General features: G+C 35.2%; 1 protein-coding gene across 2 annotated transcripts in view; it reads right to left on the reverse strand.

Moving 5' to 3' along the window:
- Nucleotides 1–25,552, reverse strand: part of LOC120426842 (uncharacterized) — a 261,336-nt gene that overhangs the window by 39,816 nt on the left and 195,968 nt on the right. The gene's annotated exons all lie outside the window — the stretch shown is intronic.

The following is a 25,552-nucleotide window of genomic DNA, read 5'->3' on the forward strand; positions in this document are numbered from 1 at the left end:
TTGGTAATTTTGGTCATTTTAGTTATTTCAGTCATATCGGTCATTTCGGTCATTTCGGTCATTTTGGTCACTTGGTCATTTTGGTCATTTAGGTCATTTTGGTCATTTTAGTAATTTGGGTCATTTTGGTCAAGGTCAAGTTTTGGTCATTTTGATCATTTTGGTCATTTTGGTCATTTTGGACATTTTGGTCATTTTGGTCATTTGGGTTATTTGGGTCATTTTGGTCATTATGGTCATTTTGGTAATTTGGGTCATTTGGGTAATTTTGGTCGTTTTGGTCGTTTTGGTCATTTTGGTCATTTTGGTCATTTTGGTCATTTTGTTCATTTCTGCCATTTAGGTCATTTTGGTCATTTTGGTTATTTTGGTAATTTTGGTAATTTTGGTAATTTTGGTAATTTTGGTAATTTTGGTCATTTTGGTCATTTTGGTCATTTTGGTCATTTTGGTCATTTTGGTCATTTTGGTCATTTTGGTCATTTGGGTTATTTGGGTCATTTTGGTCATTTTGGTCATTTTGGTCATTTTGGTAATTTTAGTCATTTTGGTCATTTTGGTCATTTTGGTCATTTTGGTCATTTTGGTCATTTTGGTCATTTTGGTCATTTTGGTCATTTTGGTCATTTTGGTCATTTTGGTCATTTCGGTCATTTTGGTCGTTTTGATCATTTTGGTCATTTTGGTCATTTTGGTCATTTTGGTCATTTTGGTCATTTTGGTCATTTTGGTCAGTTTGGCCATTTTAGTCATTTTGGTCATTTTGGTCATTTTGGTCATTTTGGTCATTTTGGTCATTTTGGTCAGTTTGGTCATTTTGTTCATTTCTGCCATTTAGGTCATTTTGGTCATTTTGGTTATTTTGGTCATTTTGGTCATTTTGGTCATTTTGGTCATTTTGTTCATTTCTGCCATTTAGGTCATTTTGGTCATTTTGGTTATTTTGGTAATTTTGGTAATTTTGGTAATTTTGGTAATTTTGGTCATTTTGGTCATTTTGGTCATTTTGGTCATTTTGGTCATTTTGGTCATTTGGGTCATTTGGGTCATTTTGGTCATTTTGGTCATTTTGGTAATTTTAGTCATTTTGGTCATTTTGGTCATTTTGGTCATTTTGGTCATTTTGGTCATTTTGGTCATTTTGGTCATTTTGGTCATTTTGGTCATTTTGGTCAGTTTGGTCATTTTAGTCATTTTGGTCATTTTGGTCATTTTGGTCATTTTGGTCATTTTGGTCATTTTGGTCATTTTGGTCATTTTGGTCAGTTTGGTCATTTTGTTCATTTCTGCCATTTAGGTCATTTTGGTCATTTTGGTTATTTTGGTCATTTTGGTCATTTTGGTCATTTTGGTCATTTTGGTCATTTTGGTCAGTTTGGTCATTTTAGTCATTTTGGTCATTTTGGTCATTTTGGTCATTTTGGTCATTTTGGTCATTTTGGTCATTTTGGTCATTTTGGTCATTTTGGTCAGTTTGGTCATTTTGTTCATTTCTGCCATTTAGGTCATTTTGGTCATTTTGGTCATTTTGGTCATTTTGGTCATTTTGGTAATTTTGGTCATTTTAGTCATTTTGGTCATTTTGGTCATTTTGGTCATTTTGGTCATTTTGGTCATTTTGGTCATTTTGGTCATTTTGGTCATTTTGGTCATTTTGGTCATTTTGGTCATTTTGGTCATTTTGGTCAGTTTGGTCATTTTGTTCATTTCTGCCATTTAGGTCATTTTGGTCATTTTGGTCATTTTGGTCATTTTGGTCATTTTGGTCATTTTGGTCATTTTGGTAATTTTGGTCATTTTGGTCAGTTTGGTCATTTTGTTCATTTCTGCCATTTAGGTCATTTTGGTCATTTTGGTTATTTTGGTAATTTTGGTCATTATGGTCATTTTGGTCATTTGGGTTATTTGGGTCATTTTGGTCATTTTGGTCATTTTGGTCATTTTGGTAATTTTAGTCATTTTGGTCATTTTGGTCATTTTGGTCATTTAGGTCATTTTGGTCATTTTGGTCATTTTGGTAATTTTGTTCATTTCTGCCATTTAGGTCATTTTGGTCATTTTGGTCATTTTGGTCATTTTGGTAATTTTGGTCATTTTAGTCATTTTGGTCATTTTGGTCATTTTAGTCATTTTGGTCATTTTGGTCATTTTGGTCATTTTGGTCATTTTGGTCATTTTGGTCATTTTGGTCATTTTGGTCATTTTGGTCATTTTGGTCATTTTGGTCATTTTAGTCATTTTGGTCATTTTGGTCATTTTGGTCATTTTGGTCATTTTGGTCATTTTGGTCATTTTGGTCATTTTGGTCATTTTGGTCAGTTTGGTCATTTTGTTCATTTCTGCCATTTAGGTCATTTTGGTCATTTTGGTCATTTTGGTCATTTGGGTTATTTGGGTCATTTTGGTCATTTTGGTCATTTTGGTCATTTTGGTCATTTTGGTCATTTTGGTCAGTTTGGTCATTTTAGTCATTTTGGTCATTTTGGTCATTTTGGTCATTTTGGTCATTTTGGTCATTTTGGTCATTTTGAACATTTTGGTCAGTTTGGTCATTTTGTTCATTTCTGCCATTTAGGTCATTTTGGTCATTTTGGTCATTTTGGTCATTTTGGTCATTTTGGTCATTTTGGTCATTTTGGTCATTTTGGTCATTTTGGTCATTTTGGTCATTTTGGTCATTTTGGTCATTTTGGTCAGTTTGGTCATTTTGTTCATTTCTGCCATTTAGGTCATTTTGGTCATTTTGGTTATTTTGGTAATTTTGGTAATTTTGGTAATTTTGGTAATTTTGGTAATTTTGGTAATTTTGGTAATTTTGGTAATTTTGGTAATTTTAGTCATTTTGGTCATTTTGATCATTTTGGTCATTTTGGTCATTTTGGTCATTTTGGTAATTTTGGTAATTTTGGTAATTTTGGTAATTTTGGTAATTTTGGTAATTTTGGTAATTTTAGTCATTTTGGTCATTTTGGTCATTTTGGTCATTTTGGTCATTTTGGTAATTTTGGTCGTTTTGATCATTTTGGTCATTTTGGTCATTTTGGTCATTTTAGTCATTTTGTTCATTTTGGTAATTTTGGTCATTTTGGTCATTATGGTCATTTTGGTCATTTCGGTCATTTTGGTCTTTTTGGTCATTTTGGTCATTTTGGTCATTTTAGTCATTTTGGTCATTTTGGTCATTTGGTTGGGTTTGTTTTTGGTAAATTTAGTAATTTCGAGTCGATTGCGGGCAGCGATTAAACGCGGATGCCTCACAGGATTATTTGTGTTTTGACCGTCGTTTTTTTGAGTGATTGGTGTTTTTTTTTTGTCCTTTTGATATCTTTATTAACTGTTTTGTGATATTCAAAGCCTTTCCTTTATCACGGTTGATGAGAAAGCACGGCGTCGTGTAAATTGTGCATTGTGCATCGAATAATGTGTCAAAATTTCAGGGTGACAAAGTCATTTCTTTATAATCGTTGATCAATCGAGGTTTTTAAGCGAAGATGGCGTTCGAATGGTGAACGTCCGAAATGTCAAAATCGCGCAGTAGCACCAACACTAGAAAAAAAATGTGGCTGTCATGCCATGGCACACTTTCTTCGTAATGTTGGTACTACTGCGTGATGTTGACATTTCGGGCGTTCACCTTTCGAACGCTATTTTCGCTTAAAAACCTGGATAGACCTTTCCATAGCATCGTTACTCGGAAAGCTCGCCGGGTCTTTTTTGAAAGTTCTCCCCTTGGGAGGCATCGAAAAGCCAATACCTTATCCTACTAATCTAAACAAATATTAATCCCGTGATGCTTGAAGAAGATGCTGTGAATTCAATGTAAGAAGTTTTATATACAATATTCCAGCTTTCAATTTACCAGAGAATCGCACTTTTTCTACCTCAAAAGAATATTTTTAGACCAAGGCGAAAGGTCAGCAGAAAGATGGAGTGAAAATTAAATTTCTACCAACGTCCAGTTTGGCTTTTTTTGCTTCCACCTCACAAACGAACCAACCTCGTTTGCAGTTAATCTTGTTCGAGAGGATGTTGGGTAAGTCTGGCAAAAGGTGAAAGAAAAAATGCTTTGCGCTATATCACTATTGCAAGTTGTTCAGAATGTTACTATATACAAAAAAAAGATCTGGCGGGAAGGAATTAACATGTCGAGTTTACCGGTCAGTCCGAGTCAGCTTGGTGGAAAGCGATGGAAAAACTTGGAAAAACCACCAAAACATAATAAAGCTTTGGCGATCGAGGTTTCTATTGAAGTCTGTTCAGAAAGTGAAATAAATTTGAAAAAAATGAAAGTTGCTGTGCTAAATTTCCCGTGTAGAGGCTGAAGTGAACCCCATTCTAGAAATTGCATTTTACCTCCAAGATGTAATCAGCAATCAGCACACATAAGCCATAATCACTGCTAGCGGTATCATCGCTAGCTTCGCTACGTGGATTTGTGCACCTGTCTTCCACGAAAAACACGTTCCGCGGGGGAATTTTCGAAATTTCGCGAGTATAAACTTTGGCAGTTTATTAACCCCTTCTTGAGGTGTGGCATAGAATGGAACTTTGCCAAAGACGCCAACGACACTGTCGAGGAGTGTGGGTAAATAAATATCACTGATTAAATTAGTCGGTCGTTGTCATGTTTCGGTTATGAACTCGGGGGTTACAGCGAAAATTGTCTTTTTGGGAGTTGCTGGATATGGCTGGTTTGGCTGTGATTTTTATCACGATATGTAAATTTTGGTGGCAAGGGAAAAGAGATTTTCGAGAAAATTAGATAAGATGAAGTTAATTTTGCAACTGAACGATGCCAAATAATAATTTGCCGATATTTGGTTCTATTTCTAAGATGAAAACTGTAAGTCATAGTCATTTTCAAAATAAAAAGTTTCTACAGACTTATTCTAGAATTTAAAGCACACTTTAAGCTTCCAAAACATCTTATCTGATAAATGACTCCACTCCAAAAAATCCGTGTCTATAGGTTAAAACTTTCCTCTTAAAACAACCCAAATCCGGAAGTGGTGGCGACTGCTGCTGCTGTTTAAGCTTTTCTTTTCGTCCTTGCATTAATTTCGTCCCGCGCCACCACGAAGCTCGTCCACCGGAAAAACCAAGCTTCAAAGTTTTTCCCCTCCGAAAAAAAGGTCCAAATTCTTCTCCGCTCGTGCATACAAAAGTCGCCAGCCGGGCTTGCAAAAAAAAAAGCAAAGTTAACTTTGTCCGTTCTTTTTTGCAAGCTTTTCGAAAGGGAAACAAACACGTTCATAAATCATGCATACTGCAGCGAAACTTTCGGTGGCCAGTGAGGGGGAAAAGTGGTGGAAAATCCCGCAAATATTGTGACCCAAAGAATGCTCTCGCCACTGAGAAAGTTGGAGTTACTCAAGATTTTCACGCCAAAAAAACAACACCAACTCCGAGCGAGCAGAGTCCACTATAAACTGGGTAAGAAACTGAAAGGGAAGGGGGGGGGGACCACTTTTCTGGGTGCTTGGGAAATATTGGAAACTTTTCAATTTTTGCTGATGGTGTCGGATTGAAATGCCAGACACTCGCCTTCCGGTTTATCGCTAATCGCGTGGATTACAAACACCCGAAAGTTTTTTCTGAGCAACTTGCGATTTTTCGGTAGTTGGTTCTAAGCTTTTAATAATGTTTTTAGTCGCATCTTGTGTAAAGCTGATATTGTCATGAAATTCATACTTGAAAAAAAAACGAACACATAAACAAAAAAAACATATATTTTCATCAGGTGGTGGTAAAATTACATCACACATTAAAAAATCATGGTAATATTACATCTGGGAATGGGAACATCATTTATGTCAGTAAAAATGGGTAGCTTTACCTCCAAAAATGTGTAAATTCACCAGTTTTTCATTGTAAATGGAGGTACTATTAAATCATTAACCCTCTACAACCTAACCCCGCCTCTAGACGGGCTTCAATCTGAAAAATCGCAAAAAATCAATTTTTAACAAATTTTTTATCTTTAAAAAGCATTGACTCAGCCATTTTTTTCAAAAATGACATTTTTTTAGGGGTCAACTTTGGTTGTGTTTTTTACTAACATTTCCTATATTTAAAAAAAAAGTATGCAGTTTTTTTTCTAGTGTCCCAGACTATGCCTCTACGCATTTTTTACAATTTAAATGATAATGGTGCCGTTTTATAGCAGAAAATGTCAAAAACAAGCAAAAAATTTAAAAAGAAACTGTAAAAACATGAAAAAATTAGCAAAATATAATGATAGGAGGTGGTAGAATAGACCAAATACTACCAATAACAAAAATAAACTTAACAAGATAAATGCAAATAAAAATAGAAAAATGAAACAAGAAAAACATAAAAAAAGAGAAATAAAGTTTTTCGTAAAGTTGCTCAAAATGAACTCCTAAACACGGGAAAATAAAAAAAAATCAAAAAAAAAATTGGGCAGTAGAGGGTTAAAGAGGTAATATTACACCATCCAAGTTTACACCTTTCAAATTTACACAATTAATACTGTGCAGAAAAAGGGTAAAATTACACCCATAACTCTTGAGCTTTTCCCAGATTATATTGTTTTACCATGTTTCAATGCTTACCCTATGCCAGTCTTTGACATTGGAAAAATGCACAATAAATCTTATTTATTTAGAAATTGATGAAATAAGGATCGGTAGTTTGAATCGATTGTTTAAAATTAGTGTGCGGCTCTGGACTTTTTTTTCTTTTTTTACAGTTTTACGACGCTATTGAAACGAAAAGTTTGCAGAGAAAATTCCCACCTTCAAAATATTTTTTAACAAATTTCGAGTAAAAGATGTACAAAATTTCCATCGGTCAAAAGATTATCGTCAAGATCTACTGGAGTCATCTGTTATGTCAGAAAGAATGCGTAATTTCACCTCTGAAAACATGTAATTTTTCCGATTTTCTGGTGTAATGTCACTTTTTCAGTCTAAATTGCAAAATTACACCAAGAAAAAGTTAACAAAAATGATTTATCAAATTTAAACAAGGTTTAAAAGGTGAGAAATTTTTGTGTAAATTAGTGATGAATTTACTCGGGTTGAAAATGAAAGTTCTAATATTTTTTTTCCTAAAAAGTATTTTGTTTCACATCTTGTCAATTTCCGATGAAAATTGATTCATTTAAGTTAAACAAAAATTACAATGTTTCAATGTTTCTCTAGAAAACTATCTATATGTATTTTTTTTATTTTATGATTTGACATAAAAACTTTTCTGAATATTCCAGAAAGGGCAAAATTTTTTGATGAAGCTCCAAATTTTTGGAAAAAAATAGTGATTTCCGAAAAATCTGAAAAAGGTTTTTTCTCAGGAACCAAACGTCGTATCAACAGAATTTAAAAAAGCAAAATGTAGGGTATTTTCGAGATTACTTTTTCTAAAAATGGGCGAAAGTTACAGTTTTTCATATTATTTAACTTGGTCAAAGGCTATTTGCCTTTTTTGGAATTTTCTTGATAGATGGCATTTTGTGTTTCTTACAAAAAAATCAAAATTAGAAATAAATTATAAAATCTCTTCTGAAAATTCCAGAAATAGCAAAAAAAAAAATGGATCATGCTACGATTTTTTTTTAAATAATTGAGATTCGAAAAAAATCTGAAAAGGTGAAAAAGGTGAAAGGTGTGCCGTTGCAAATATTTTTTGAAGTTTATGTCCCACGACTCTGACCAAAATCGAGGAAAAGGGGCAACAGAATAAAAAAAAATAACCATTCAAATTACAAACCATGGTTTTATCATTTGAATGAAAAAAAGTGTTTTAAAATACATTTTACACCTGCCCAGATGTTTCGCAATCTTTAGTTTTCAAAATATCAAAGTACATATTGGCGAAATATTTTTTTTTTGTTGAAAAAAAAAACTTTTTGCAGTACTGTACAACGAAATTTCAACAAAAAAAAAAAAATATTGGTTGAACTCAAATATGCTAAATATGATTTTAAACGCATGAAAACGCCTTTTTAATTTTTTTCAGCTTATAAGACTACTTTTCCATTAAAATTTTGTAGTTTTATGAAAAAAACTTTTTTTGCCCCTCAATTTTTCGGATCTTTTTGCCTTCCTCATTGAGGTAAGGCTATAATCCTGCTCTAAAAATGAACTTTGTATAAAATCGTCGTAGACCCACCTTCATGTATACCTATCGACTCAGAATCGAAAACTGAACAAATGTCTGTGTGTATGTGTGTGTATATGTATGTATGTGACCAACAAACTAGCTCATGTTTCTCGGCACTGGCTGAACCGATTTGACCCGAACCTGTTGCATTCGACTTGGTTTAGGGTCCCATAGATCGAGTTTTATACAGACTGAGGTTTCGATATGTAGTTCAAAAGTTATGTATAAAAATGTGTTTTCACATATATTCGGATCTCACTTAAATGTATGTAAACTATGTCCGGGTCCATCATCCGACCCATCGTTGGTTAGATTATCAAAAGACTTTTCCAACGAGTCCAAAACATTGAAGATCTGGCAACCCTGTCTCGAGATATGGCCACTTAAGTAATATTTATGTACTTTTTGGAAGCCGGATCTCACTTAAATGTATGTAAACTATGTTCGGATCCACCATCCGACCCATTGTTGGTTAGATTATCAAAAGACCTTTCCAACGAGTCCAAAACATTGAAGATCTGGCAACCCTGTCTCGAGATATGGCCACTTAAGTGATATTTATGTACATTTTTATTCCGGATCTAAAAAATAGATGAAATTTGTGTCCAACCCCATCATATCACCCATTGTTGGTAATGAGTGAGGAAGGCTCCAACCACATAGGTGGATTATGTTAGTTTGTTGATATCTTGTGCCGAAGGGGCGGTACGACCCATTTAATTTTTGAACATGCGAAAAAATACGTGTTTTTGACATAAACATTAAAAAATATTTGCAACGGCCTGAAAAGAATTTAAAATAGCGAAATATAGGCAATTTTCGATTATTTTTTTCAAAAATGGGCAAAAATTACTGTTTTTAATGAAATTCAACTTGTTTTTTTTTATTTTTTTTTAAAGACTATTTGTCTTTTGTGGAATTTTCTGAAAAGATAGCATTTTATGTCCCCTACTAAAATTTCATAATTAGAAATAAATTAGAAATTGTGTTTTTTGAAAATCAAAGATAAAAAAAATCAGCATTTTTAATGGTTTATCATTTATTCGGAATTGTCCTCATCCATACCTACAACTTTTCCCAGGGAAGACAAACTGATTTTGCATGACGAATTTGAACATACGGAAGGCACCCAAAAAGTTTCAGCAAGATATATGCATACTAGGGTGGGTCATTTTTTTCGAAAGTGTTTGGATCCGGCTGAAATAAGGGCCATCTTGTAGAGGGTACCCATAGGGACTCTCATACCAAATTTGAGCTCATTTGGTTGAAAACTGGCTTGTCGCTCGGGGGTTAAAGTTTACATGAAAATTACTATGGGAAATGAGTGATTTTACTTCAAACGCTCCTACAAGCTAAGCGACAAACTTTAGTCCACACTTACACTAGGTAGCCGTGTCGGGGGTGGTCCAAGGAACATTTTTCTCTAAGGGTTCATGGTCATCCGTTCAACCCTGAGCTTGCGCAAAGCCGATTTATCCGGCGGCGCCGGAATCCTTCGAAATCTTCGTTTTAACGGTCAACGCATGCTACGAAACTTTAAATGCATCGTGTGAATCAATGGGAAACACGACGCCAAACGTCAAAGCACTAAAATGGAAGCAGTAAACAACTGTTCGCCGTCCGCTGGCTCGCCGGTAAATACTCTTAGAGCAGTTTCCTGTTGCATGAGAGGAGATCAAGTCCACCTTAATGCTTAAAGGTATGAAAAAACATGCAGTTTAATCGGAACCTAATACTAAACTCGATTTCAGGACGTGGTGCGCAAGATATTAGTTCAATGGAGTTCCTACGGCGTACGGCGTCCTGTAAGATTCTGCACCCAGGTCAGGGCACTTGGTCGTCAATCACATTCCGTTTTGTGTGATTCGAGAACTCAATTTTATCAATTGTAGAGTATGTTCCAGGTGCATGAAAAGGAAAACATTTCGAATGCGGTACACCGGAAATGATTGTTCATTTTTGATGACGACCGAGTGCTGGATCTTTTGAGTGTTCGAAGTTTATTAGTCGTTTGCTGGCTAAGGTTCAGGGGAACTAGTTGAAGAATAAGAAAGCTTCGTTTTCAAGTGCAAAATCAAGAAAAACTGATAGAAGAGCGTTTTATCTAAAATAAAAATTATTCCAAAAATAAAAATCAACATTTGAAACAAAAAAAAACGGTTAAGCCCCTCCAATTAACGCTTCCCTGATTTGCTCCAAAATTCGAAGCATGGCTCCCTCCATAATAACGCTTAAAAAGGCATAATTAGATTTTTTCTTTAGATTTCAGCAAATTTTTATTCTTTCGTTATACACATCATATATTTAACAACAATTTCAAAGTTATTCTTGAACATTATCAATTCCAGGTCTTGTCAGCAGGGAAGGTATTTGCCGATGGGCCTCCAAAAAGATTTTTTAATTTATTTCCTTCCAGTTAAGGAATTTACTATAATCATGTATGGAGCACTTGTAGATATTTTACTAATGAACAACTTTGTAGAACATTGTTTTGTTCTAAACTCAATACTGTTGACATTAGAGCGTAAACAAAAATCCCCTCACCATCGCGAGTGAGGGACGCCGATGGTGGCATTTTTAGACATTGTTTACGCTGTAGTGTCAACAGCATTCACTTTGGAGCAAAACAATGTTCTACAAAATTGTTCGTTTGTACAAAATCTACAATTGCTTCATACATCATTATAGTGAATTCTGTAACTGGAAGGTAATAAATCAAACGAGGGGTTCGCGATGGTTTTTTGCCATTTGCCATCCCTGCTTGTCAGCGCCTCATAATCCACTTCCTGATCTCTCCTTCGCGAATAACTTGCACATCTGCATCTCGCTAGTCTCGATGGTGTTTGGAGTTGATTGATCTGCTTTTTATGCGATTAATATTTAGCACCTCCTAGAGAAGCGCTTTTGTTGTCTTTCGAGCGGATCAGTTTCTTAGCATCTTCCCAGATTTGTCACACACACACATTTGCTCCCAGTAGTCGCAGCCATTCCGTCGGAAATGTCGACGTGAGGCTCCCAAAGGAGATCAACTGTCCGTGCTGTCGGCGGGAACTGTCCGCCGCCGGCTTGAACAAGGCACACACATTCGAACAGTTACAGATCGCCAAATTGGTTGATATTGATGTTGCCAGGCAATGTTGATGCGCACCACGTCCTGAAATCGAGTTTAGTATTAGGTTCCGATTAAACTGCATGTTTTTTTAATACCTTTAAGCATTAAGGTGGACTTGATCTTCTCTCATGCAACAGGAAACTGCTCTAAGAGTATTTACCGGCGAGCCAGCGGACGGCGAACCGTTGTTTACTGCTTCCATTTTAGTGCTTTGACGTTTGGCGTCGTGTTTCCCATTGATTCACACGATGCATTTAAAGTTTCGTAGCATGCGTTGACCGTTAAAACGAAGATTTCGAAGGATTCCGGCGCCGCCGGATAAATCGGCTTTGCGCAAGCTCAGGGTTGAACGGATGACCATGAACCCTTAGAGAAAAATGTTCCTTGGACCACCCCCGACACGGCTACCTAGTGTAAGTGTGGACTAAAGTTTGTCGCTTAGCTTGTAGGAGCGTTTGAAGTAAAATCACTCATTTCCCATAGTAATTTCCATGTAAACTTTAACCCCCGAGCGACAAGCCAGTTTTCAACCAAATGAGCTCAAATTTGGTATGAGAGTCCCTATGGGTACCCTCTACAAGATGGCCCTTATTTCAGCCGGATCCAAACACTTTCGAAAAAAATGACCCACCCTAATGCATACATAATTGGTTGAAATGAATTTTCGGCGATTTTTAGCCCTCCTAGAAGCGGGTTGTTTTTTTTTAAGTTTCAAGTCATGGATTGTGGTTGAAAAGATTTCAGGGACACCATCTGAGTTGATTCTTTATGCAAAAGTTAGCATCGGTGCCAGTGTTGAGCCAAAATCGGTTTAAGGTTAGGGGTCGCTGTAGAACAAATTATTTTTCAGGATCAACTTGAATCCCTTTGCACTCTTCGGCAAAATTGTAAAATTTCAAATTTCACAAAAGAATTTCACTCTTGACAAAAATGCTAAAGTATTTACACCACCTTCCGTTAGAAAATCTAAAATTACAAACTCTCAACAGCGACCTCTAGACCTGTTGACCTGTCAGTAGCTCTAGCGACAAACACTCCCATTTCGATTTCTTGAAAAAGGCCAAAAACGGGTTGAAGAGAACATACAAGTGTTTGATTCCCCAAACAGACCGAAAGCCAAACTTAACCTAAAAATCTACATAATTTGTTTCAAAAAAAACATAAACAGCGTTCATTTGGTTTACGCTGATTTTCCTCGCATCTGTGATTTAAAACTTTCAATGAAAAGTCAAGTGCTGATGGTTTTTTTTTTCTTCCTAAAAGTTATTGATAACATCTCTTGAAATAAATTTAAAAAAACATTCATTTTATTTGCATCTAAAAAATTGGTACAAATCACTGTAACACAACTTCAGTCCACCAACCCTTGGTATTTCAATCCAGCCGACACTAAAGGCAATCCATTTCGCAATTGGTTGCATCCTGGAAAGGTATAATTCTTCTTCCCTTCTGGAAAGCAGTTTGTTACAACTCCGCCGATGGCTCCGACGTTCCGTCCATTCAGCAGAAAAATGCATTGCGCAGTCCACAAGCAAAAAAAAGCTAACTGTGGAAAAGTTGGTGGCGAAAGGCTGAACCCAAGCGCCATTGAATTCCGAAATAGAAAAACGAACAACATCCCCCCCTCGCTCTCACCCGTTTTTCCCTCTAAGAATTCCATTTCCGCAATATCCGCAGGACGTGAATCAAATCGTGTGAACCCCTCGAAAAACCAACCGACAACACGAAAAGACTTCCCTTTTCCCTTCCTTGGGAAGTAGAAGACGAGAAGCAAAAGTGTTGTTGGGAGGTTCGCGACTTGTTTCACAAGAAAAGTGCCAACGGGGCAACCAACGCCAACGTTTGTAGTCTTGTAGTAGTAGTAGCAATGAGGTTGGGAATTTTGGGGCGTGTTGGGAGGCAGAATAAATGGCGCGACAATAAAAATGTCTAATTTATGAACTTCCCATTTTCGGTTTTTGCACTTTGTGGTGACTACGGGGACTACAGGACATTGTGTTGAGTTGAGGACGGAACGATCTAGTGCATGTCTTGGGAACAAGGACGTTCGAAGGTAGAAGAGCAGCTGAAAGTGTGAAGTAAAAGTGCAAGGTTGAGAGTTTTTGATGAATAAAAACTAAAAATCAAATCTTTCAATTCAAAAATTTTAAAATCTTTTAAGATCTTTTTTAAAAAATTTCTGTCATCATTTTCTTTCTACAGTTGAGCCCAGTTGGATTGCGTGACTTGAAGCAATTCAACGGGTCACGTGCTCACACCCCAGGTGACCTCCGCCCGAGCTGGAGCAGGTTCGCGAAAAGAGCCATCACCATGTGCTCACATTCTGACACTACCCCAACCCAACTCTGTGTCCACTGCCGCGGCACCGGAATGAAATAATTTCCGGAAAATTTTCATTATAATTCATTAATAATTATGTTAACGATGATTGCGCGGAGACCATCGCGGAAGTGGCGGCTCGTTTTGAAAATAATACAGTACCGTAGCGCGGGCCCAGGACCGTGCTACGTGGTTTGGTGGCCACGTGGCTTTCATGTCCGGTCTGGAGTTGGGGGCATGGGAAGGGGGAGGACTGTGTTACAACAGGATAATAATTAATGTTTGATTAAAGGGAACAATGTTGGAAGTGATTTGAGGTTTGTTGGTGCTATTTATTTATTCTGAACATCAAAACAATGGTTTTGATGCTTGTTTTGCTTTAGTTTAGTAGAAGTGAAGTCAGTAAAACGAACGAGCGGAAACGGTGTCGGCTAATTGTAATATCTGGCACTATGTTTTCCAATTTGAAAAATTTTCCTCGTTATTGAACCAACGCGCATCAAACAACAATACATTTTTAATCAGAATTCTAGATAATGAATCCCAATGAGTTTAAATCATTTGCTTGTCATTTTAAAATCATATCGACTTACAAAAAGGCATAAATGATGCATTATTAGCCATCAATAAAAAATAAATAACAAGTCATAATCAAGTACCTCGAACGAATTAAAAATTGATTTATTTATGAGAATTGATAAATATTCTATGAAAGTCTAAAAAAAACTAAACAAAATCGCTGGCTTGATATGGGTTAAAATTATTCTAATCTAATCTAATCTAATCTAACACAAACGCAGCCAGTCCGAAAGCATGCTGGAAAGTCTTGTGAATAGATTACGCCCCAAGCACTTTTCTTGTCATTATTAATAATGCAGTACATCCGAGAATACCCGAAAATGTATTGCAAAAATTAAAACGGCCAGCCCTACTACGTTGTGTTTACCGCAGAGAGGATTCTGAGAATGTGAAATTCAACAGAAAGATGGGATTTTCTGAAAGGTTTGAATGATTTTAATTGGTACACGGAAAAAATCTAATTTTTTATTTCTCTTTTTATTATTAAAGATAATTTTCCAAAAAGCACTTTTGAATTTTAATAGCTTTTGTTTTGTTTTTGAAGACTAAAATGCATCTTTTCGCTAGAGTTTGAGAAATCAAATTTGAAATAGAAGATGACTTCACACTTTTTGGATATTGTGCTCCGTTAACAAGGCTTTTAAAGTGAAATTATTCAACAAACGTTCTGTTTTTTGCAATTTAAAAATGTATCATGATGGAATGCAAAAATTATTTTCGAGAAAGAAAATTTCCTACATTTTTTCTGCATTTATCGAACTGTTGGTTGCTGAAATACAAGTCTTTGAAAGCCTCAATTTTGTGAGAAATGATTTTGTCTCAGTGTTTCCTATCTAGCTCCTAGTTGTCAATTCCCGGTATTACGGAAACTATTGGTTCAATTCAATTCAATTGTATTTTTCAAGGGTCCTGATTGCTCAAAATCAACCCCTCCATTCGCGAGCACAAATAGCAGGCGACGCGATACTGCCCTGATGAATTCCTACCGTTTGTCACTCTATCACCATTCGCTCCCGGACACTCTCTTTTCTACTCTTCTCTCTCTCTGATCGGCTCAGTCTCCAAACGGTTCAGACAGGCCGATCGTCTCCGATCACTCTGAACTGAAAACATTTTTTCTCTGATGCGCTGCGTTATACTCATTGATTTGGGTTGCCTAAAATCAATGTTATCAATTAAATTGTGCATTTATTTTGATTTCATAACATTATAGACACCATTCAAAGAAACTTCCACCAAGAAAAAATCAAATTGATGGCAAACTTAGGGCGTGAAGACAAAAAGACTGCCGCGCTGGCATTTTGTGAGAGTGGCTCTTTGGTGAGCATGGTAGTGTGTGAGTGTCGTCGAGCGACGCAGTAGGCAAATATTTTCACGATGTATTTGTTCGCTGAGTGAACAGTTCGGGCCTCTCGCTGGCTGCTTCCGAGACTCATTCGCTCATGAATGCTAGCGGGTTGGAATAGGCGACGAATGGATAGGCGATGAGTGAGTGGTTTCTGTTCATTGAACCGAAAATCAGGACCCTTGGTATTTTTTGTGAAATCTGATGTTCTTTTCTATTTAAAATAAATTCGAAATTTTGAACAACGAGTAATTTTTTAAAAGGGCTGAAAAGCTTATTTTTTTAACTTTTTCTAATGATGCGCACGAAGTTTTAATTTTGAAAAAGTTTTTTCACAAAATAGCCGAAAATGCAACATTTTTCTAATGCTATAATTCAAAGCAATAATTTCCGAGATATCGCAAGTTGATAGCTTCAAGTTTATCTCAGCAACCCGCATCCGAACAACTAAAACGGAAACGAAAAAAATGTTGGAAATGTTTTCATCATTTCAAGCATATTTTTGCAGGGCCAGGGGGCTTCCTAATCCTTCATAAAAGATTTTTTAAGCTTAAAAAAACAGAACATTATTTCCTAAAACAAAATTATCGTAAAATGCTTTTAACTTGAAAACGTTCACTTTATCTAAACTTTTTTTTTTCATTTTTGATTGTAACTTTTCAGCTAAAAATGATTTTCAAAATTTCATTTTTTTTATTCCAAAAATCATATTTTATTTTTCTAAAATGTATGTCTCCGGTATCAGATTTTGCACCATGCTAAACTGTCATGATTTTCTAAATGAAAATGAGTTTAAATCGTAAAACAGAATGCATTTTCAATTTAAAAAAAATCTCCAGATTTAAAAGCATTTTAAGTAACACAAATTTCATATAAAATGTAATAACTTTTTTATTTTTGCTTCGAATCCAGTTTGAAATGAAATATGAATCGAAGATTGTGAAAACAAAACTTGTTTTAAAGAGTGTTAGGATAATTTTACATTAATTTAATATGAATTTTATAAAAAAGACTGTATACTTAGTTTACATAAAAAAAATAAAAAAAATCAATGCAGCAACCTAAGTGAGTGAACACTAGACGTAAACATAAATTTTAACAATTAAAATTTATTTTTAACAAGAAAAACTATGACTTGATAGTCAACCCGGAATAAAAAAAAAATCCAAAGCAGCTTTTTTTTAAATGGTCCATGGTCCTTGGGTGATTTAACCTCGTAAAAGTTTTAAAAATAATAATCTTGAGACAAACCTTAACAGGAGGAAAATATTTCAAAACTAAACTGAAATGCAAACAATTTCACCCAGATTTACGGTACCTGTTTTCCTGAAAATTCCAAATAATATTTTTTTTCTTTGCCGATGAAACCAAATCGATCAAAAAATTCCCTTATTTAGATTTAGAATTTCAAATATTTACATGACCATCTTGTCTGTCCACCCCGCCAAATTGTGAGAAGCCTTGTAGGGAAAAACGAATGATTCAAAAGAGCTTCTTTGACACAGACAATGCACGGACGAAGTTTCATCCAAATTAGAAAACACAAAATAAAGTTGGTTGGATGTTCACATATTTGCAAAAAATCTTATTGTGTATAGTATATATTTTTTTATAAAACTCTCTTTCAAACTTTACTCTTTTCTGACACCCTTTCAAGTCTGTATCAATAAATCATAACGATGGTTTTCCCTCCCTCCGCAAAAGGGCATTTCTACCCCTTCCCCCTCCACGTGGAATGATAATTTTGGCACAGCCGCTGACCGCTTTGGAAAACATAATTTTTCATTTTGGCACACAGCGCACATTATCACCCTCGCGAGACGCGTGCACTTTGGTGGTTTACTTTTTATGGATGTTGCAGGGAGCTTTTCTGGCACTGATTTCATAAATGTCCCATACGAAAAAATATGCCAAAAAGTGGGGCTTTAGTGAGTTATCAAGAACTTAGTTCTAACTTTGTGTGGCTTTAGAACCAGACTGCATCATTACTTCAAAACTTATGAAAATGCATATGGGACATTTATGCGATAATGGGCAGTTGTGGAACCCTGAAACATTATTTTGTATTTTTTATGCTTTATTTGGAAGTATCAGACAAAAGCGACGGATGTGGCTTTGTATAATGGAGCATAAACAACGACACACGCAAACTTCTACACACATAAAGACGTTAAAAGAGTTTTTGGTGGTCGACAGGGAGCTTATGCCTTTGTTATTATTTTATAATTTAGCGAAGATAATGAGTTTTGGGGGAAAAAAACTAACATTATGTAAGAAAAAGTAAGCAGTTCAAACGGTTCGTTGAACGTTAAATATAGAAAACGTTAAAAATATATCTTAATATATTTTTAAAAGTTTTTACAAGATCATCAAACATTTCATTTCCAGAAAAACGAAACAACGTAACGAAGCTGAACTGAAAGCATTTCCGCCTCAAAATCAACCTTCACCCCATTCAAACTCACGCAACCGACAGCCATAACCTCAACTTACAAATCAAACGTCAAACTGTTGAAACAAGCTCCAGTTTGAGGGCGCACATGTGCAGGTTTCAAAGTCCCCCTCCCTCCTGTCTTGGCGATCTAGAATCCACTCGTCAGTACAAATATGCGAAAATATTCACACCACACACGTGTGTGTATGTGTGTTCTTTCCCGACCACCAATGCCACCGAGGAAATGCACCGGGCAAACCGAGGTAATGTCAATGTCGGAACGTGTTAAATAAAATGTGCGAGGGTTTTTCCCCGCACCTGAAACGAGAAAATTGTTGCATTTTCACGTGGACTACACTTGACCCGGTTGGGATCCGAGTGGTGCGGTTTTGGGCCCCGGAAAATTTCCTCCCAAAACGGAGGAAAGCTATTAATATAAATATTTTAATTATAATCTGGCCGGGCAAATTAATAAATAATTGAAAATTTGTCAGCGAAAAGAGGTCCACTCTTGGAGGTGGTGACCAGTTCAAAGGATGTTTGTGGGGGTCTGACCACACAGTCCCGCTCTCGATAGTCTGTTAGTTAATTATACGCAGTTCCCACACGCATTGGGCAAACACAGACGCACACACGCACAGATGCTATTAAATTAAGTGGTTCCACCCCCTTTCAGTGTGAAACTATATTTAGGAGGAAAGGACAGTTTTGGTAGGTTGAGGAGTGGGTTGATGTTTGATATGGTTTTGTGAGTGGAAAACCATTTAGATTAATTATAAAATTAGAAATATGATTGATTGATTTGTCACCACACCTAACCAACTTGAGAAAATTGAACTTTGAAAATATGTTTTTTTTTTTTCAAATAAACCGACACTTTGGGAGACCTTTCCTCAGATCAGAGAATAGATCATGACTCTCTCCTAGCTTAAATATTATTACAGATAAAGTTTTCTACAAGGAGTGACTATGGAAAACTAATTTAAAGTCGAACTTTTCATTTGCCACATCGATCACTCAGTGACGTTGCAACGGAGTGAGAAATAGCGAAACTTCGACCCTTTTTGGGTTTATACAAATTATTAAGCCATGTTTTAGTTTTTACAAACATTTTAACTGTTAGTCCAGCTGCGATTGATTATTGGGCTAATAAAACAACAAAAAAAAATAGTTTAAATGACCTATCTGCCAAATTGTGTCGTTTAAGTCGCTGGAGAATGTGCCAATTGTATTTTTTTAGTGTTTGTTTCCCCCTTCTGATTATTATTAGTCGGAAAGATAACGGAAAAACTCAAAAACAGTATCAACAAGAATTACTTATCGAAACAAGTGCTAAAAAGTTGATCATTTCAGCACTCATTTTTGATGCAACTTGCTCAAAATCAAACTTCCATGTATGTAATTAGATCAGATCAAATCAAAATGATATTGAAAGCTATTACTTTTCAATAGAAGTGTTGAAAAGTAGAACATTTCAGTCTTCGCGTGAAACTTTGTCGTTAAGGGTGCACAGCAAGCAAGGAAGTTGTTGTCTTATTATTCCAAAATTGTCAAACTTACGGACCCAATCCTGCAACAATGGGATTGTAAAATTAGTCAAACTTTGTTGTGAATTACTTTGTGGACAGTAGTTTTGAATAAGGGGATGAATAAAAAAATATTTTGATGGTACCCTTAGTTTTGAAGATACTAAAACATCTGTAATTAAAATCTGGGTGCAAAAGCTCTGGTTGTATGCATCGTTAAGGGTAACTTCTGCCCCTGATCACGAATCCGAGCACAATTTTTCCATAACTCGTGACGGAGGGGCGGTACGACCCCTTCCATTTTGATCATGCGAAAATAGACGTGTTTTTGAGTAATTTGCTGTCTGAAATTATGATGATATTTCATTTTATGAAAAATTTAATGTAATTTTCGAGTCTGCTGTAATCAGGAAGGGTCATTTTTTCATTCAGATCAAAATTTAAAATTTTCAAATTCCTAGTATTTTCTAACTTTTCATGAATTTTTTTTTTATGTGACAATGTCCTACAGAACAGACAATTACAACCATCACGAGTTATCGCGATTTTACAAAGTTTTGGAAAAGCGCATATTTTGCTCTTGCACGGTGTGTTTTGTAGAACAAACTAAAGATAAAAAAATCGGTATGTCTGATATTTGGCACCGTGAAAAAAGGACTTTTTCCCGCCTTTTTTTAGAAGTTTTTTTCGATTTTATGGGTTATTTCTTCAGAAAAGTCGCTGAAAATTAGAATAATCAATATTTGACATTAAATTAAAAGTTTCCGAACCAAATTTACAGATTTCTCGCAAAATTTTAAAACATTTTAGAAAATTCATTGTAGTAAACAGTTTTCCGAACAAGCTCCATGAAAAAGTATCCGTTTTGGTTCAATATAAATATATTTGGCAAAGAAATGCCCAATTTTCTAAAACAAATATTGACTTTCTCCAGAATTTCTTGACTTAACTTCCTTTCACATGATAAACACTGCCTACTCAGATATTTTTTATGCTGATAATATTTTATTGAAACAAGAAAATTATATCAAGTTTTGACGAGATTCATGGCAGTTATCCTATAGTATTCATTTAAAAAAAACTCTGTAGGCAACAGGGTTACCAGGTCAAAATTTGGAAAATCTGGCAGACGATAATCTAACAAATCTCAATGGTGAAGATGTGGGAGGATATGAATGAATATAAAAGTTGGTAGAATTCAGATGTTTTATCTTTTTGTAAAGTTTAAAAAAAGGTAGAATATACTTTTTATTAAAAAAAACACATTCTAATATTTTTGATTTTCAATTAAAATCTATCATTTCTGGAGATTTTTTTTTTGAAAATGTCCAATAAACCAAATTTCCTGTCTTTGGTGTTTTTGAAACCGCCTTGAGTCAGTGGTATTAAAAAACACCGAAAAAGCAAAAAAAACTAGAACTTTGGTTTATTGGACCTTTTTTTTAAAAAAAAAACTCCAGATTTTAATCAAAAAAATTTCAAAATGGGCATAAAGTGAAAAATCCGGCAAAATCTGTCAATATTCTGGCTGATACTTGAAAAATCTGGCATTCCCAGATTTATCTGGCAACCTGGCAACCCTGATAGGCAATGTCTATCATATGAGAAGATATCAAATCCAGAAATTTTGGAGAATGTCACTATTTATTTTAGAAAATTTTGCATATCTCCTGCATATATTGAACCAAAACGGACACTTTTTTAAATGCACCGATTTCAGCGACTATTCTAAAGAAATGTCCCTGAAATCAAAAAAAAAACCCTAATAAAAATGGTGCTCTAGACCCCCCGACGAAATATTTCGGTATACCCCGCAAAATTTCAAATATCATAAATACCGAATTTTGTATCACAAAGTTCTCAGAAAAAAAACCGTGCTTGTACTTATTTCATCGATTTTTTTTTGAATAATTTTTGACTTGTTAGATCCTGACTTTTTTTTTATTTAATAATTCAATAATAGTTGATTGAAGTTTTCATTCTTTAGCAAGGTTTAAACGTTGTTTGTAAGTTTTATTTATTGTTATAACATTATTTGCTTTTCTTCTTTAGAAGATTCCTTAATACCTTACAATTTCATGCAGTCTTTTTCGATCCAATGAAAGAAGATGTCTTCAAAATATTGCGCATGAAAAATATATCAAGATATTTATTGTAATCAAGTAAATTAAATATTTAACAAAAAATCAACAGCACCCCTAACAAATGATTCGTTAAATAATCATCTGTTGCCACTTCCTGATTCTGCAATTAATTGCAAAAGTTCACACAACAAAACGGGCAACATTTCCATAACAACGCATTTTCCCGCTTCCGAGCGAAACTATTTCTCATGTGCAATGCACGGTAAAACATCCCGGGCAGACGGTTATAACAAAATTCATGCCTAACAAATATTGTTAAAATAACAGAAAGTGTTATGGAATCTTCTTGAAAAATCCATTTTTGCATAAGGGTTTAATAACAGTTTTTATGATATCATAACAAAAATTTTTATTGGTCTGATATTGGTTGAAAGCCAAAACAACTTGGGAATATTTTTTTTTGTCATGGAAGAATAACTCCAAATGTTATTGGTATGATCGGATTAGTTGTTAAAATAACAAAAAATAATAACAAAGATTTGTTCGAAGAATAACTAAACATGTTATTAGTCTGTTATTACAATAACAATCCAATAACAAACAATTCTTAACGACGATTAACAAATCTTGTTATAAATAACATTTAATGTTATTGGCCTAGTATTTTCAAATATCAAAAAATGTTATTCCCAAGTTATTTCCATCTGCTCGGGATGGCGTTGTTCAAATACAACACACATGTGACCTCTACGAACTAGCGACATTTATTAGTTGAACTGTCAACAGCAGTCTGGAGCGCGCGCTTGGCACCGTTTGGCAACACTGTTGTTTAACAGCTGGGTCGAGGACACGTTTAAAAAAATGTTGTTTGGAAGCTTTATTTCTTTGTTAAATATTACCTTAAATTTTGTAAAAGAGTAAAACCCGGGCAGAAAGTTGCTTCTTGGAAAAATCTACCCATGTTCGTAAAAACACGAACAAGTCAAGTTCACCCCAGGGTATGGTTAAGAGATAACCGAACATGGCCACGAACATAAATTGTTCGAGGCGTATCTGCGAAAAATCTTGTTGAGTTTATTTGACCAACAATGTCACATCAAGTTGAGTTTATAGTAGCAAACAACTGAAATCTTCCAAAAATCATATCAAGTTCATAAAGTAGATTTTGATCCCAAAAATAATTTTATTGGTTTTTAATGCACCCCGCCACAATTAAGACCACCCCCCCCCTTCTTCCTCTTCACAAATATGAGTAATATTGCAGGAATGTACGCACTTACATCAAAACAAGATTTTACAAAGTTGAAAAATTATTTTACTCCAAAGTCTCTATATTCCATTTTTTTTAAATTAAAAATAAAAGTCTATGAAAATATTCCTAAAATTGCATAAGTCCAAAAATCCACAGTAAAATTTCAAAAAGCCTGGTAATGTTTCTTATCAAAATAATTTTTCAAAATGTTGAAAAATATTCAACTGGCTGAGAGCAAAAATTTCGCAAAGTCCTGAAAATCTAATAAATTCTACCAACAATCTTGTCGTGATACGGATCCCGTAAATTTTCTAAGTGCCGGAACGATTTTTGTAGGGGGTATATCAATAATTATTAAAAACCAACTTTCGTATTTCAAAATTTCAATGAAGACGTTTTGTTAGGGACATTATTTTAGGAACAAACTGATGTTTTTTGTAAAAATCGGACGAAAATTTCCTGTAATTTCGACGATTTTTCCGAAATTTTGGTTCAAAGCAAAATAAACATCAAAATAATTTATCATGTTTCCAAACTCCCAAAAATTTTCTAAGTCCCAATTTTTTTTTTCATTTTCCTGCTCTCGAAAAATTTCTAAGTGTTGAAAATATTTTACTGGCCAAAAGCCCAAATTTTGCTAAGTCCAAAAAATCAAATAAATTTTACCAAAAATCTTGTCGTGATACGGATCCCGTAAATTTTTTAAGTGCCGGAACGATTTTTGTAGGGGGTATATCAATAATTATTAAAAACCAACTTTCGAATTTCAAAATTTCAATGAAGACGTTTTGTTAGGAACATTATTTTAGGAACAAACTGATGTTTTTGTAAAAATCGGACGAAAATTTCCTGTAATTTCGACGATTTTTCCGAAATTTTGGTTCAAAGCAAAAATAAACATCAACATAATTTATCATGTTTCTGAACTCCCAAAAATTTTCTAAGTCTCAATTTTTTTTTCAGTTTCCTGTTCTCGAAAAATTTTAAGTGTTGAAAATATTTTACTGGTCGAAAGCCAAAATTTTGCTAAGTCCAAAAAATCAAATAAATTCTACCAAAAATCTTGTCGTGATACGGATCCCGTAAATTTTCTAAGTGCCGGAACGATTTTTGTAGGGGGTATATCAATAATTATTAAAAACCAACTTTCGAATTTCAAAATTTCAATGAAGACGTTTTGTTAGGAACATTATTTTAGGAACAAACTGATGTTTTTGTAAAAATCGGACGAAAATTTCCTGTAATTTCGTCGATTTTTCCGAAATTTTGGTTCAAAGCAAAAATAAACATCAAAATAATTTATCATGTTTCCAACCTCCCGAAAATTTTCTAAGTCCCAAAAAAATGCTTTTTCTGTAAAAAGTAAAGAATTAAAAAATATACGCAAAAATGTCAAAGTCCAGCATAAATAAAATCAAACTTTAAAATATCAGCTCATGAAAATTATTCTAAGTGTCGGAAATTGAAAATTCTGTCAGTGACTGCAAATTTTGCTAAGTCCAGTATAAATTTGAAATAAAGTCAAAATAATCATTTCATGATGTTCGGGTAAAATTTTGGAAAAAATAAAATTTTCGAAATTTTTGCTAAGTCCAAAAAAACTACCACTAACAGCTCAATATCAACTGTAGATAATGCAGTATGATCATGGAATATACTTTCCATGATACGCAGTCGGTTTCAAAAGTCGTCATAACTCGAGGAGTTTACAGCAAGATGCGAATAAACAAGCCAAGATAGTTCGAAGTTATATCCACCAACTCACTTTCCGCCCGGGAATTATGCTCAATATGCTTAAAATAAGCTTAAGAAAATGTCCAGAGTTTTTTTTGAAAAGGACCAATAAGCTATTGTCTTTCATATGTTTATAGGTCCTATTAAAAAAAAACTCGAGATGTATAAAGTTTAATTTATTCAAAACTTACAAACTCTTAAACCGTTCCTAAACCCAGTCACCGGAAGTGCCCCAAATTCACGTCCCATCCCCACTTTCAGCCCCAAGACAAACTTTAATTTCCATTTGCGTCAGAAAAGTTCGCCCGTCGGTCGTCTCGCGGAGCCAGAAAACACCCCTAATCCACATCACCTACCCCACGACCGTCATCATCGGAGAGCCTCTCGAAAACAAATTCAATCTTGTTTTTTTTGGCAACAATAGTCCAACCTCGAGTGCGGGTGCGGTAGTGGGAAGGAGGCGGGGGTTGTTCCGGATTACATGGACCTTCTCCGGCAGCAACTCGGGTCTCCTCTTTTGGCTCAGGTAGGTGAAAATCCCACAGGAGTGGGAAAAAACTGCCAGATAATATACACCCAAAAAAAGTTTACCCACCAAAATAAGGGGTAATAACTAGAAAAAACACGGAGGGTAGCTTGCGAAAAAAGAAAGCCCCGAGCCGAACGAAACTTTGAGACTTCACCACCGGAGGCACTTCAGTGTAGTGCCTTAAACTCGGCCCAGCTCGGGCGAAAGTTTGAACATGAAATTTCTTAAAATATTTATTTAATAATTCAGCTTATATTAAAAGCACGCTCAAACCACTTTATTACGCTGCTGGGGAAGAGGGGGGATAAGCAAGTGGGTGGAAGCTTTCCGGCAAAGAAAAGAACCACTTCTGGTGGGACCGTAATTTTCTCAGCTGGAATGAGAAGCGGTGCGCTCACATACGGTTGCAGAGCGAAGGTCTGTTGAGGCTCAGGCTCAACGAGACGACAATGAAGTTTACTCGCATGACTATGCGTCAACTATGCGTTCAGGGAGCAGCGGGAGGGTGCTTCTA

Source organism: Culex pipiens, chromosome 3, assembly GCF_016801865.2.
Source record: "Culex pipiens pallens isolate TS chromosome 3, TS_CPP_V2, whole genome shotgun sequence".
In the NCBI taxonomy this organism is placed as follows: domain Eukaryota; kingdom Metazoa; phylum Arthropoda; class Insecta; order Diptera; family Culicidae; genus Culex; species Culex pipiens.